The 12,407-nt window shown below is 44.3% G+C and overlaps 1 long non-coding RNA gene across 1 annotated transcript; it reads left to right on the top strand.

Moving 5' to 3' along the window:
* Positions 1-9,310: 9,310 nt before the first annotated feature.
* On the top strand, positions 9,311-11,315 carry LOC132711911 (uncharacterized). The gene is made up of 3 exons (XR_009622630.2): positions 9,311-9,382; positions 9,835-10,230; positions 10,969-11,315. It is a non-coding gene; the product is annotated as an uncharacterized LOC132711911 (long non-coding RNA).
* Positions 11,316-12,407: the final 1,092 nt, after the last annotated feature.

Raw genomic sequence — 12,407 nt, forward strand, 5'->3', positions numbered from 1 at the left:
AGCTTGAAAGGAGGGCAGGTTTTGAGACTGTACCTAAGGTAAAATATCTAGGAGTTCAGGTTGCAGAATCAAACATGAAATTGTTTCAAAATAACTATGAGGTGTTGTGGCGAGAGGTGCAGAAAGATATGGAGACTTGGAAAAAACTGCAGCTGTCTCTACTTGGAAGAATAGCAGCAGTTAAGATGAATATTTTGCCAAGATTTCTTTTTTTGTTTCAAATGATTCCGGTGCTTAAAAGTGATAAACAATTGAAAGTTTGGCAATCTGGAGTGAATAAGTTTGTCTGGAACGAGAAGAAGCCGAGAGTGAAATTGAAAATTATGCAAGATGTTCCAGAAAGAGGAGGTCTTAAACTTCCAAACCTACAGCTATATTATGATGCAGCAGCTTTAACTTTAACAAGTGATTGGTTTGGAAGTAAAAAGGCTGGAATATTGAATGCAGAAAGTTTTGATCTTGAATTTGGATGGCATGCTTACTTATTTTATGATGACAAAGTTGATAAAGTATTTAAAAGTCATACTTAGAGACTCTTTGATGAGAGTTTGGAAGAAGCATCGACTCAAATGGGATTATAAAATACCGTTATGGCTGGATCTTGGTCATACTTTGTGGAATACAAATATAATGTCACTCGGGGGGTTTTTATACAAAGAGGTTCTTTTTACAGATGCGGGCAGATGGCAGCTGAAGACATTGCAGACACTGTTGGACGAAGGGATTAATTTAACTTGGTTACAATATAATCAATTACAATTGAGATGGAAAGAGGACCAAAAAACTGGTATTATGTTGCATGAGGAAGAATTGGTTAGACATATAAGAGAGAAAGGTCCAATGCATATCAAAAGGCTTTATAATGTTTTGCTAGAAAGGGACTCAGAAACTGAATTAGTTAAAGATTGTATGATTAAGTGGGCACAAAATTTTGAAGAACCAGTGATGTTGGAAACATGGGAAAAAATTTGGGTCCAGAATGTTAAATTTACACAGTCGCAGAACCTGAGGGAAAATTTCTATAAAATGTTTTATAGATGGCATTTAGACCCTAAAAAGTTGTCGTGTATGTACCCTAATGTTCAGCCAAAATGTTGGAGATGTGAATGTTTGGATGCTACGTATTATCATGTTTGGTGGACCTGTAGGAAAGTTAAGGCTTTTTGGATAAAAATTTGGTGGGTCATGCAGAATGTTTTAAAGAAAAAAATTCAATTTTCTCCACAACTGTTTTTATTGGGTATAGTTAAGGGTTTTACATTGGGTGAAACAAAATTGATATTGTATATGATAACAGCAGCAAGATTGTTGATAGGTAAATACTGGAAGAATGAAGCTTTGCCCACTATCGAGGAATGGACTTTGAAGATGGCCAGTTTTGCAGAGATGGCGAAGATTTCAGCATATCTAAAAGATTGTTCACAAGAGACTTATGAATGGGAATGGAAAAGGTGGATAGAATATGTACAGAACAAATATCAAACTAGAAAGTATCAAATAGCTTTTATTTGAAAATAAGGTATTGGAAATATTTTAATGTAAGGAGGTAAAGAGAAAAATTATACAGGGGAGGGAGGGGTTCAAGTTTATATATAAGTGTTATATTAAGGGTTTTTTATGAGTATGAGTATATTATAGGGAAGTCTGGGGGGGAGGGGAGGGTTAGGGAGGGTTAGGGAGGTTGGGAAGTCTGGGGGGGAGGTGGGGGGGGGAAAAAGGGGTGAAAATGTAATTGTAAAACTTTTGCAATAAAAAAAAAAAAAGAACCTGCTAAAACCCACCTCTGCCAAGGCCTGAGAGAATTGAAATGGGACAACTCACCACAGCCAACTTGCCATGGAACAACTTGCTGCAGGACAATTTAACAATTCAATTTAACTATTTAAAATAAAATTTAAAAAATATCTTAATTTTTGTCATTCACATTTCATTCTGTCCCTCCTTTTGCACCCATTCCTTAATGTTTGTATTCCGGCATTTCTTTGATATTAGTGTAACTCTTGTCCCACGGGGAGTTGGCCGCAGCAAGTTGGCCATGGGGAGTTGGATGTGGTGAATTGTCATAGACCCTGGGAGAATAGCCAGGTGTTCCAATGAATTCTAGAACACCATTTGGGCAGGCGGGGGCAGTCATCTGGATCTCAGGGGGAGGACCTCACTCCAGAAGGCATGTGCCATTGCAGAAAATGTGGACTTCCTACATCCTGAAAGATGACCCTGTTTAATCAAGGGGTGTCCCCACTCTGCTGGATGGTACCAGAAGGGCAGAAACCACAGGAGACAGATGAACCCTCAAATGTTGGCCCTATGCCGTATGTGGTTTTATAGGTAATAACAGCATCTTGGATTGCACCTGGAAGACAGTGGCAACCAGTGCAACATGAGAAATTGAGATGTCCTGTGGGCATTACATGGCAGGTCCATCACTTGTGCCACTGCATTTGGGATCAGTTGAAGCTTCTGAGTGGTCTTCAAGGGCAGCCCCATGTAGAATGAGTAACAAAGGCATGAGTGATTGTCTTGGATGATCATCTGATCCAGGAAAAACACCACTGTGTACCAGATTGTAATGGTAGAATCACCTTGCAAAACAGAAAAAAAGAGCCTCAGATCGATGGCCATCAGTTGAGTTTGCAAAAGGAATGGGGATGTGCCAAACATCTCAGAAGGGACCATTTCTAGCTTCTTGGACCATAAAGGTGATTGGGGGTGGGGGTTGTTATCAGACTTGCAAGATTCTCTTAATGTAACCTTACAACAGAGTTGGAGCTAGTGCTTCTGATAGTGCTTCTTGTTTGGGCTACATCACAAGGCTGACCCCAATCTTACAAGTCTGGAATCAGTGCTTTCAAGCAATAGCAACTGGAACTGGTCATTAAGGAAGGAAAAGAACCACTGTAAGATGGTGCTCCCAATTCCCAAAGCCCAGAACGGGATCAGAAGGATGCTGTAGTAGTCAACATTATCGGGAGTTGTTGAGAAATCAAGAAGCATAAGGAAGGATGAACCACCACTATTTTAGTTCCTCCATAGGTCATCAATAAATATGACCATGACTGTGTCTATACTAAATGTTGGCCTGAAACCCAACTGAAATGGGTCTACATAATTTATTTCCTTCAGAATCCTGTGTAACTGCAAACCAACCACATTTTCAACAAATTTTCATAAAAAGTTGGAGATAGGACAATAGATGTCTAAAATAGTTGGGTCCAGGGATGGCCTCTTGAGGAGGGGGCACACCACATTAACCACCTCTTCTCTCAAAGAGGCTGACACCAAGGCATGGTGACCTCCATGGTTATCTTAAGCCAGGAACGTCCTGGAGCCAACAAACAGACAGATGAGTTAACCATATAGAGCAGTGTTTCTCAACCTTGGTAGCTTGAAGATGGGTGGACTCTGGGAGTTGAAGTCCACCCATCTTCAAGCTTCCAAGGTTGAGAAACACTGATATAGAGAATCATGTCCATTTCCACAAGAGTCAATGAGTCAGACTGTTACCCTAGCACCTTGGCACACCTGCCAAGATGGAGTCCAACTTAAAGCGAGTTTGAGCATCTGCCAGATAGCCAGAATATTCCTGATAGTGGAATTCCTGCAGATGATCTAGTGGCCCATTCCTTCCCAAGAGGAACTGTGTTACTCAGAAAGGGCTGCTGGATGATGAGAGAGAAAAGTACCACTCTAATTTCCACAAGGTGGCCCCTTATGGGCCTCTTAGTCATGTTTAGTCAGAGCTGTTCTGGCTCTTCCTTCAACAGAGTTCTTAGAATCTCTTCTGGTACTTCAGATCCTGGAGTTCCTTAGTACACCAAGAAAAGGAGCAGCACACAGGAAGAAGTTGCAGGGGGGGGGGTGTAGTCCGAGGTTCTGGCCACCCACTCTTTCCAAGCTGAAACCAAGGCCTCAGCTGAATCCCCCAGCTCAGGGAAAATCCCCAGCTCAGTTTGGGATCCAAGAGGATCTATCAGTCCTCAAGGGTGAATGGATTGATTAGACCCTTTCTCCCCATGGGTGAAGGTGGCACAAAAGAGCTGGAAAGCAATTGGAGAGTGATCTGTCTATGGCAATATTTGTGTCCTTCATTACCAGATCATGTCATAATTGTCCCAAGGGAGGATAAATCTTATCCAATGTATCACTACTTGAGTCAGATGTACAATTGCCATGTGGATTGGACACAAACCAGTGGTGGAATTCTCTACCGGTTCTGTGGATATAACTTGGTGGGTGTGGCAGGGAAAGGATACTGCAAAATCCCCATTCCTTCCCCACTCCAGGGGAAGGATACTGCAAAATCCTCATTCCCTCCCCACTCCTGGGGGGAAGGATATTGCAAAATCTCAATTCCCTCCCCACTCTGGGGCCAGCCAGAGGTGGTATTTACCGGTTCTCCAAACTACTCAAAATTTCCGCTACCGGTTCTCCAGAACCTGTCAGAACCTGCTGGATTTCACCCCTGCCACAAACTCCCTAGCCACCCTGGACTTGAAACCACCAGGCATCAGATTAAAACCCACTGCTAGTTTGTTAATGGAATCCAGCATCTCAGGCAAGGATGTTGCTGGGCAGCAGAGAGGGTGGCGCACCAGCAGCAAACCCCAGTGTGCCCTATAGGCCACCTTGAACCCCAGCACTGCTCATCTGGCCATCTACAGGGCCTCTGGGAGGCTTCAAGACAGCCTGGATGATAACAGCTACCTCCTTCCCCCCTTTCCTTTGGGTCACAGCTGATGCCAAAGCCAAGATTGTGTGGCACAATTCTGAGAAAATACCATCCCATCCAGGTTTCAGAGAGAAAAGCAGAGGGGACAGATGAGTTGAGTTCTTAGACTCCGTTGTGAAAACTTTTCTGCTGGATGTGTGGGTGGGAGGTAGTAGAGAAGTCCCAAGCTCCATTTTAAGAGTGATTTCAGAAGTGCATCAAGTCCTTCTGCCCAGTGGGAGCTCTGAGCCCCCTACCAAAATCTGGATTTTCTTGGGGACTGCAGTTTGCTTCATGGGGATAGATACACGGGTGAAATCCAGCAGGTTCTGACAGGTTCTGGAGAACCAGTAGTGGGAATTTTGAGTAGTTTGGAGAACCGGCAAATACCACCTCTGGCTGGCTCCAGAGTGGGGTAGGAATGGAGATTTTGCAATATCCTTCTCCCAGGAGTGGGGAGGGAATGGGGATTTTGCAGTATTCTTCCACTGCCACGCCCAAGCCCACCAAGCCACACCACACCCACCAAGCCACGCCCACAGAACCGGTAGTAAAAAAATTGGATTTCACCACTGGATAGGTACCATATCCAGTTTAATGGGGCAAGTAGTGTCCCCCTTAAGCCGAACCCTCAGACATTTACAGGCAGAGGATAGGACAAATTCTCAACAAACCAAGAAAGAATTCTTCCCCCTGACTTCTGTGTATCCATTAGAAATTTTAATTCTTCTGCTGGAGAACTTGACAGAGATATTGAAAGACCAAAAGTTTTGTCAAATTTAACATCAGAACTCTTACTGGCAAACCCCACTCCCAACTGTCTTCGTGTATTAAAAATGTATGACTCTTGGTATGAAAACACTTAAGAACATCTCAAAGATTCTGTTAGAGAGACAAGAATGATGCCTCATCTTAGATCCTCATGAGACAAATATCCTGACTGTACAAGCCAAGTTATCTCTCAGACACAGCTCCAAGTGCCATTTTCTTAGCAAGAGGAAAATAAACTCTTTCCCATCTGAATTCAGAAGTGGGCTACATTGCTCATTTGACATTTCTTTTTCAGCTTCTGAAAAGGGTCCCAAATTAACCCCATCTCTCTCATATGAGTTCCCCTCAGTTCTTCCAGCTTGGACTTCAGTTATGATCTGTCAACCCATCTCCCTATTGGAATGACCATGGATCCAAACCATGGATCAAAGTTTTTTTTTTGAAAGTTTTGGTTACCCAAAAACTTAGTGAGCACATGTCAATCCTATAAAATAATAAAGAAATCTTCTAGTGAGACCCTACTTTGATGTGATTGTGAGGCTTGTGTGCTCTGAGGAAGATGAAACCTACTCTAGAGGTTCAACAATACTGGACAGGTCTCAGAGTAATCAAACAAAGAGTGTCTCTCCTCTAAACAATATGGTGATACATAATTTACAGAAGCCCATACCAGATCAAGCATTGCCCAGGTCATCCCAAAGGTGCTTTTTCAAGAGGCAACTGGACTTTCTTTTTTTTCTTTGAAGACATTTATCTTCTCATCCAGGAAGCTCTGAAGAAGTTTCTTGGATGAGAAGCGAAACATCTTCAAAGAAAAAACAGAAAGTCCAGTTGCCTCTTGAAAAAAAGCACTTTTGGGACAACCAGGACCTGGATGACGGAGAATCTCTATAGTCATTGCCCAGCTCAATAAGAACCACATTAGGTGTTGGGAGTTCCTGGATATCTTGTGACAAATGAGCCACAGAACTCAGAACTGTTGGCTGAGTAAGTAGTGCCAGCAGCTGCAGAACTACTGGGAGAAAAGTTGCTTACTTGCCACAAATATACCCAGACTGAAAACAAAGAAATGATAACTTACATGCCACTCAACTCTCAACACCTTTGAACAGCTCAGAACAATCAAATAAATAAATTATAGATAGTCTTTGCTTAATGATCTTAATTGGGACTGATTCTGTCACTAAGTGAAATGGTCTCTAAGCTGCCCAGAGTTATCTTGAGGTAAGATGGGTGGCCTGTTAATTTTACAAATATGAATGAATGAATGAATGAATGAATGAATGAATGAATGAATGAATGAATAATAGGAAATCATGTTACTGCAATTATGTTACTTCAATGGTGCTGGGAGCCATGGGCAGATTACAGAAACAGTTTATCTTTTGAAATCCCTTCCTCTTCAATCTCTCTGCTCTGCAAACATTTTCTGTAAGCAATTTCTTCTTTCCCTGATCCTTCCCCACTCTTCCTGGCTCCTTGAGTGGAGAGATTGGATAGAAGACATTTTTAGCTATTTATCTGCTACACATTGAAAACAAAGAGATTGTGCCAGCAGGGGAAAGGGTCAAACAAAGGACATATTGCCTACAAAATTTACTTGCTTTTTTCTCCCCCCTCTCATTGCAAGGTGAGAGATTGAAGAGGAAGGGATTTCAAGAGAGCTGATTGAAGTCTGCCCACCATGATCACATTGCTGTTAATGTATTGAAGAGCAAACATGTGATTGAGGGCCATTGTAAAGATCATAAATGGTTGTAAATTGTCCTTAAATTTATTTTTTCAACATTGTCATAACTTTGGATGAGTGGTGAAGGAGTGGACAGTAAGCAAGGACTACCTGTACAATAAAATCAACAGGGAAATGTAATAAAATGAGGCACCTCATTCTCTTTCACCAAAGGCCAGGATGAAGTTTTGAAAATAAGGAGTGGGTGAGAGGAAGGGAAAGGGATTATCTTGCAATCTCACTGCCCACTCCCTTCCAACACTACTTCTACTACTACTACTACTACTACTACTACTACTACTACTACTACCACTACCACTATTACTATTAATAATGATAATGATAATGATGATGACGACAAAAAATGACAAAAAACAACAATAACAATAATAATAACTTTATGCCTTCTATCTCTCCTAAAAGGCAATTAAATCAAGCCATTTGCAAATGATAATTAATGTAAGGAGTAATCTGGGATTTGTATTCATTCCTTTGTTTATTTATATTTTTGCAATTTATATAACCTGCTGTTTGCCAAATCCCCAAAGCAGGTAATAATAAATGTGATAGTCCTCTCTCATCACTATTAGAATGTGCAGATTTAAAAGCAAATTAAAAAACGCATAAAACAAGACATTATCAAATAGGGAATAGCAGAGTGTTCCAAAAGCTGAAACACGATTGAACAGTTAGAAAGCTGAGATGGTGATCACGCAATCCCTGTGTGCCAGGACCTGCCGAAATCTTTCTATCCACTCCTGGGTTGCATTGAGTGGGTGGGTGGCAGAGAGCCTCTATTTCTGCCAGGACATCTGCACGGGGAGAGGGAATGTCCTAATCCAGGTCAAGATAACATTCTGAACATGAAGTGAGCAGGACACAAGAAGCCAGAGAGTAAACAGCCTGTCAGGAAAAAAATAAACCTCAGAATAATAACATCAGTGATTCAGAACCGAAGGATGAGTGTTGAGTCCATCATTTTTAGAGTGGACCTCAGAGCTTCAGAACGAGGAAAACAGCTAGAAATACAACTATGTTTCAGTCAACACAATGCCAAAAGTAACAGTGCAAGTTAATACACCACTTGTGCTTATTGGACTACTCAGATTTCATAAAATTATAGGATCTGGGGCCGGGGCATCAAAACTCAATTTCATTGAGGGCCGCATCAGGGTTGTGTTGGACCTGGGGGGGGCGGGGGGCAGGGGGTGGGGCCAGCTCGGTGTCACTCATGTTGGGGGCACCTGTGGTGGCCCAAGCACTCTGCCAGTGAAAACTGAGCTCGGGAGTGCTGCACGCGGCCCTTGCAAGCTCCATTTTTGCTGACAGAGGGTTGCAGGAGTCTGCTGCAGCCGAAAATGGAGCTTGCAAAGGCCACGTGCGGCACTCCTGAGCTCAGTTTTCACTGGCAGAGGCACTGTGGGCCAGTCCTTCGCTATTTCCAGGACGGCCCTGTGGGCTAGATCTAAGCACCCCACAGATCTGTCCCCTGTGTGTATGCATGATGCTACTTTTGTGAATGACACAAAACCATCCTCTCTTCCTCCCCAGCCGCCCCTGCCCCCACCGGTCCATCGAGCCAGAAAGGTTGGAGGCTGCTGTTTCAAATGTTCTTCACTCTGTTCAATGACCTTCCCTTCCCACCCACCCACCCCAATGTGACACCATGTTATAGGGTAGCCTGGGAAGTCTGTAAATTCTTCTTGATAACCAGCTGGACCTTGTAGTCTCTCCCCCCCCTCCCCTGCTGGCTTCTGGCCTGCTTTCTGAAGCAACAGAAAGGAAGCCCCCTCCTCTTCTGGGTGAAAATGGTGGTGTCTCCTTTCTTTGTGACTTTCTTCTTCAGTGTGAGGATCGAAGCTTGCAGAGGCCATGAAGCCACAAGGCTGCTCCGTGCCTTCTCTCTCTTCTGATGCCCCCCCCCCCCACACACACACTGCCACTTGACCTGGGGAATCCTGAGCCCCCCCCACCCCCCGATTCTTCTCTCGGCGGCAGAGAATAGGTCTTCCCTCCTGCATGCTGCCTCCCTGCCCCACTTTCCAAGGCCTTCACTTCATCCGCCTTCCCTCCTTCCCAAAGGCCAGTGCCCAGAACGGGAGACCTACACAAGTGTGGGGTGTGATCAGAAGGGAACAGGTGGAAGGAGGACTTGGCCCCATCATGCAGAGCAGGTGGGTCTGTTTGCCTTAGTGAGCTGGTCCCTCTCTGTCCTAGAGAGGACCTGGGGTGGAGGTCTTGCAGTTCAGTGATTGCCTGAACTTCTTTATTGCTGGTTTAGAGAATGAGGACTGGGGAGGGAGGGCATTCACGTCCATACATGTTCTCACGCATGACCCTTGCACCCTTCTTTCTCTCTCTTGTGAGACTCTACAGGTGCCAGAACCCCCACATCTCTGCCCCTCCCTCATGTTGAAGAGATCTTCTGGCTGGAGATGATCTTTGATACTGTTAGTTTTGCACTGAGGACTTTGTAGGGACCCATCTAGAAAGAAAAAGATGGGGGGGGCAGCGCATACCATGGGTGGGCCTTTCCTGAAGATTTCAGGAAACAGTGAGAAAACTTACACACACACACACACATACACACACACACAGATAACATCTGTTTTTCTTTCTCTTGCAGCCACAATGCACTCCTTTGGGACCACAGCAAGCACCGAGTTCTCACAGAAGATGCGGAATAATTGAAATCTCCTTCTGGTGACCTTCATCGTCTGACACACAACTTCCCTTCTGGCAGAGCTGACAGGCGGGCGACAGCACAGCCCCATGCAGCCTCGCACATGGAGAGACCCTTGTGCACAGGGCGTCTTTATGCAGGCACCCCGACCACCAAGAAGCACTCCTGGGCTGCTCCAAGAGAGCAATGGGATGCAAACAGTCCATCCCGAGGAAGCCTGAGGAGCAGCATCAGCCACTCCACTGTCCGGATTAAGCCTCACCAGCACCACCATCTCCTCACCAGGCACTCGCCAAGGTCACTCCGGCCTCAGTTCAGAAGCTTCATGCGCCATACATGGTAAACTGGGACCGTCAAGCTTATGGGATGTTTCCTTTTCTGCAGTTGGATCAGGGGTGAAATGCTCCCGGTTTGGACCGGATCACCCGATCCGGTAGCAATGGAGGCGGGTGGTTCGGAGAACCGGTAGCAAAAATCCCTGCCCCTCCCCCCCCATGCCCAGTTTAGCCGCACAATCATCAGAGGCTTTTTTTTTTTTACTTTTAAAAGCATTTTTTCTTCAAACTCTTCGGCCGAAAAGATGCTTTTAAAAGTAAAAAAAGGCTCTGATGATCGTGCGGCTCAGCTGGGATCGTCAAAGGCTTTTAAAAGAAAAAAAAGCCTCTGCTAGCTAGTTAAGGATTGTATGATAAAATGGGCACAAAATATTGAAGAACCAATAATGATGGAAACGTGGGAAAAAATATGGGTTAGAAATGTAAAATTTACCCAAGCCCAAAACTTGAGAGAGAATTTTTATGAAATGTTTTATAGGTGGCATCTAGATCCTAAAATGCTAGCCTGTATGTATTCAAGTTTTCAACCTAAGTGTTGAAGATGTGAATGTGATGATGCCACGTATTATCATATATGGTGGACATATAAAAAAATTAAGGCATTTTGGATAAAAATATGGTGGATTATTCAAAACATTCACAAAAAGAAGATAAAATTTACTCCACAGTTTTGTTGTTTTGTTAGGTATAATCACAGATTGTACGGTCATAGAGACTAAACTGATTTTAAATTTAATAACAGCAGCCAGACTTTTGGTGGCACAGTATTGGAAGAAGGAAGACTTACCTACTATTGAAGAATGGACATTAAAAGTAGTGAATTTAGCAGAGATGGCAAAAATTTCGGCATACTTGAAGGACCATTCAAATGAAAGATATATATTGGAATGGAGAAGATGGATTGACTATATTCAAAACAAATATCGGACTAAAAAGTTTCAAATAGCCTATGAATGAAATCAACTTTTTTCTTTTTGAATTATGTTTTGTTAGTTGAAAGGGGAGTCAAAGAGCAAGAGGGAGTTTAGAGCCTACAGAAAGTTAGCATATTTTAGTTTATGTTTGTTAAATGTTATACCCTGTATTTGCTCTGGGAAGTCCGGGGTGGTGGGGTGGGGGAGGGGGGTTGGAGGGAGAGGGGGGAGGAGGGAAGGGGGGGAGGAGGGATGGGGGGGGGAGGGATGGGAAAAAATTGTTGTAATACTGGATAAAACTTTTTAATAAAAAAAAAAGCCTCTGCTGATCAGGCAACTCAGCTGGGATCGTCAGAGCCTTTTGAAAGCATTTTCTTTGCAACCTCTTCGAAGAGGTTGTAGAAAAAATGGTTCTAAAAGTAAAAAAAAAAAATATTGGCCACACCCACCCAGTCACATTACCCCCCCCACCAAGCCACACCCACAGAACCGGTAGTAACAAATTTTAAATTTCACCACTGAGTTGGAGCCAGATGCAAATTGAGCTTGTAGGGCAGGAAAATGAAGCCATGGAGGTGTTGCTAAGACGTTGGTGATGCACTTCTGGTTTTCTCCAGAGTTTTCATCAGCAACATTTGCAGGGGGAGGAAGGGAGGGGGGGCAGTGGCAGGATAGAGGCAATCCGATTGAATCAGGCCGCTTGCTCATCTGTTTCTGCACAAAGAGCCCAGAAACCTTTTCCTGGGTGCTAATCGATATTCTGCTCCCCCGTTTCACACCCCCAGTTTAGAGCCCAGCATATGTCCCAGCTCAGTCACACCCAGCGTCCCCTGCCCCCTGCACATCCTAGCAGGGTTCACGGGTTGCAGAGTGATGGACCTGCTTCTTAGAAAGAGCACCTGGAGGCTGTTAAGGGGCCACTTCCAAGTATTTGGCAAAGCGCTGGTGCATTGGCTCTCTCTTCCTGGGCTCCTCCCTGTCCAAGGGAGCTTCACGGAGGCTCCCTCATGGATGCCAGAGAAGGCCAAGTGGTCACTCTTGGTCAAGGAGAGGGAGCCACGGAGGCTGTCCTGTAGCCTCTCCTTGCCACCAGCATCCCTGAGTGGAGCAGTCACAGAGTCTAAGCAAGGAGAATGCAAAAAAGATGCCCAGTGAGGGCCAAAGCAGAGACCTCCGTAGCTGGGATCCTCTGGAAGCCCGGCTGCCCCAGAAACAGGGCCTGCCGGGGGTTGGGGGCAGGGAGGGGCATGTCATTTAAAGTCAGTGA

This window comes from Pantherophis guttatus, chromosome 12 (genome assembly GCF_059756535.1).
Source record: "Pantherophis guttatus breed Tessera chromosome 12, ASM5975653v1, whole genome shotgun sequence".
Classification (NCBI taxonomy): Eukaryota; Metazoa; Chordata; class Lepidosauria; order Squamata; family Colubridae; genus Pantherophis; species Pantherophis guttatus.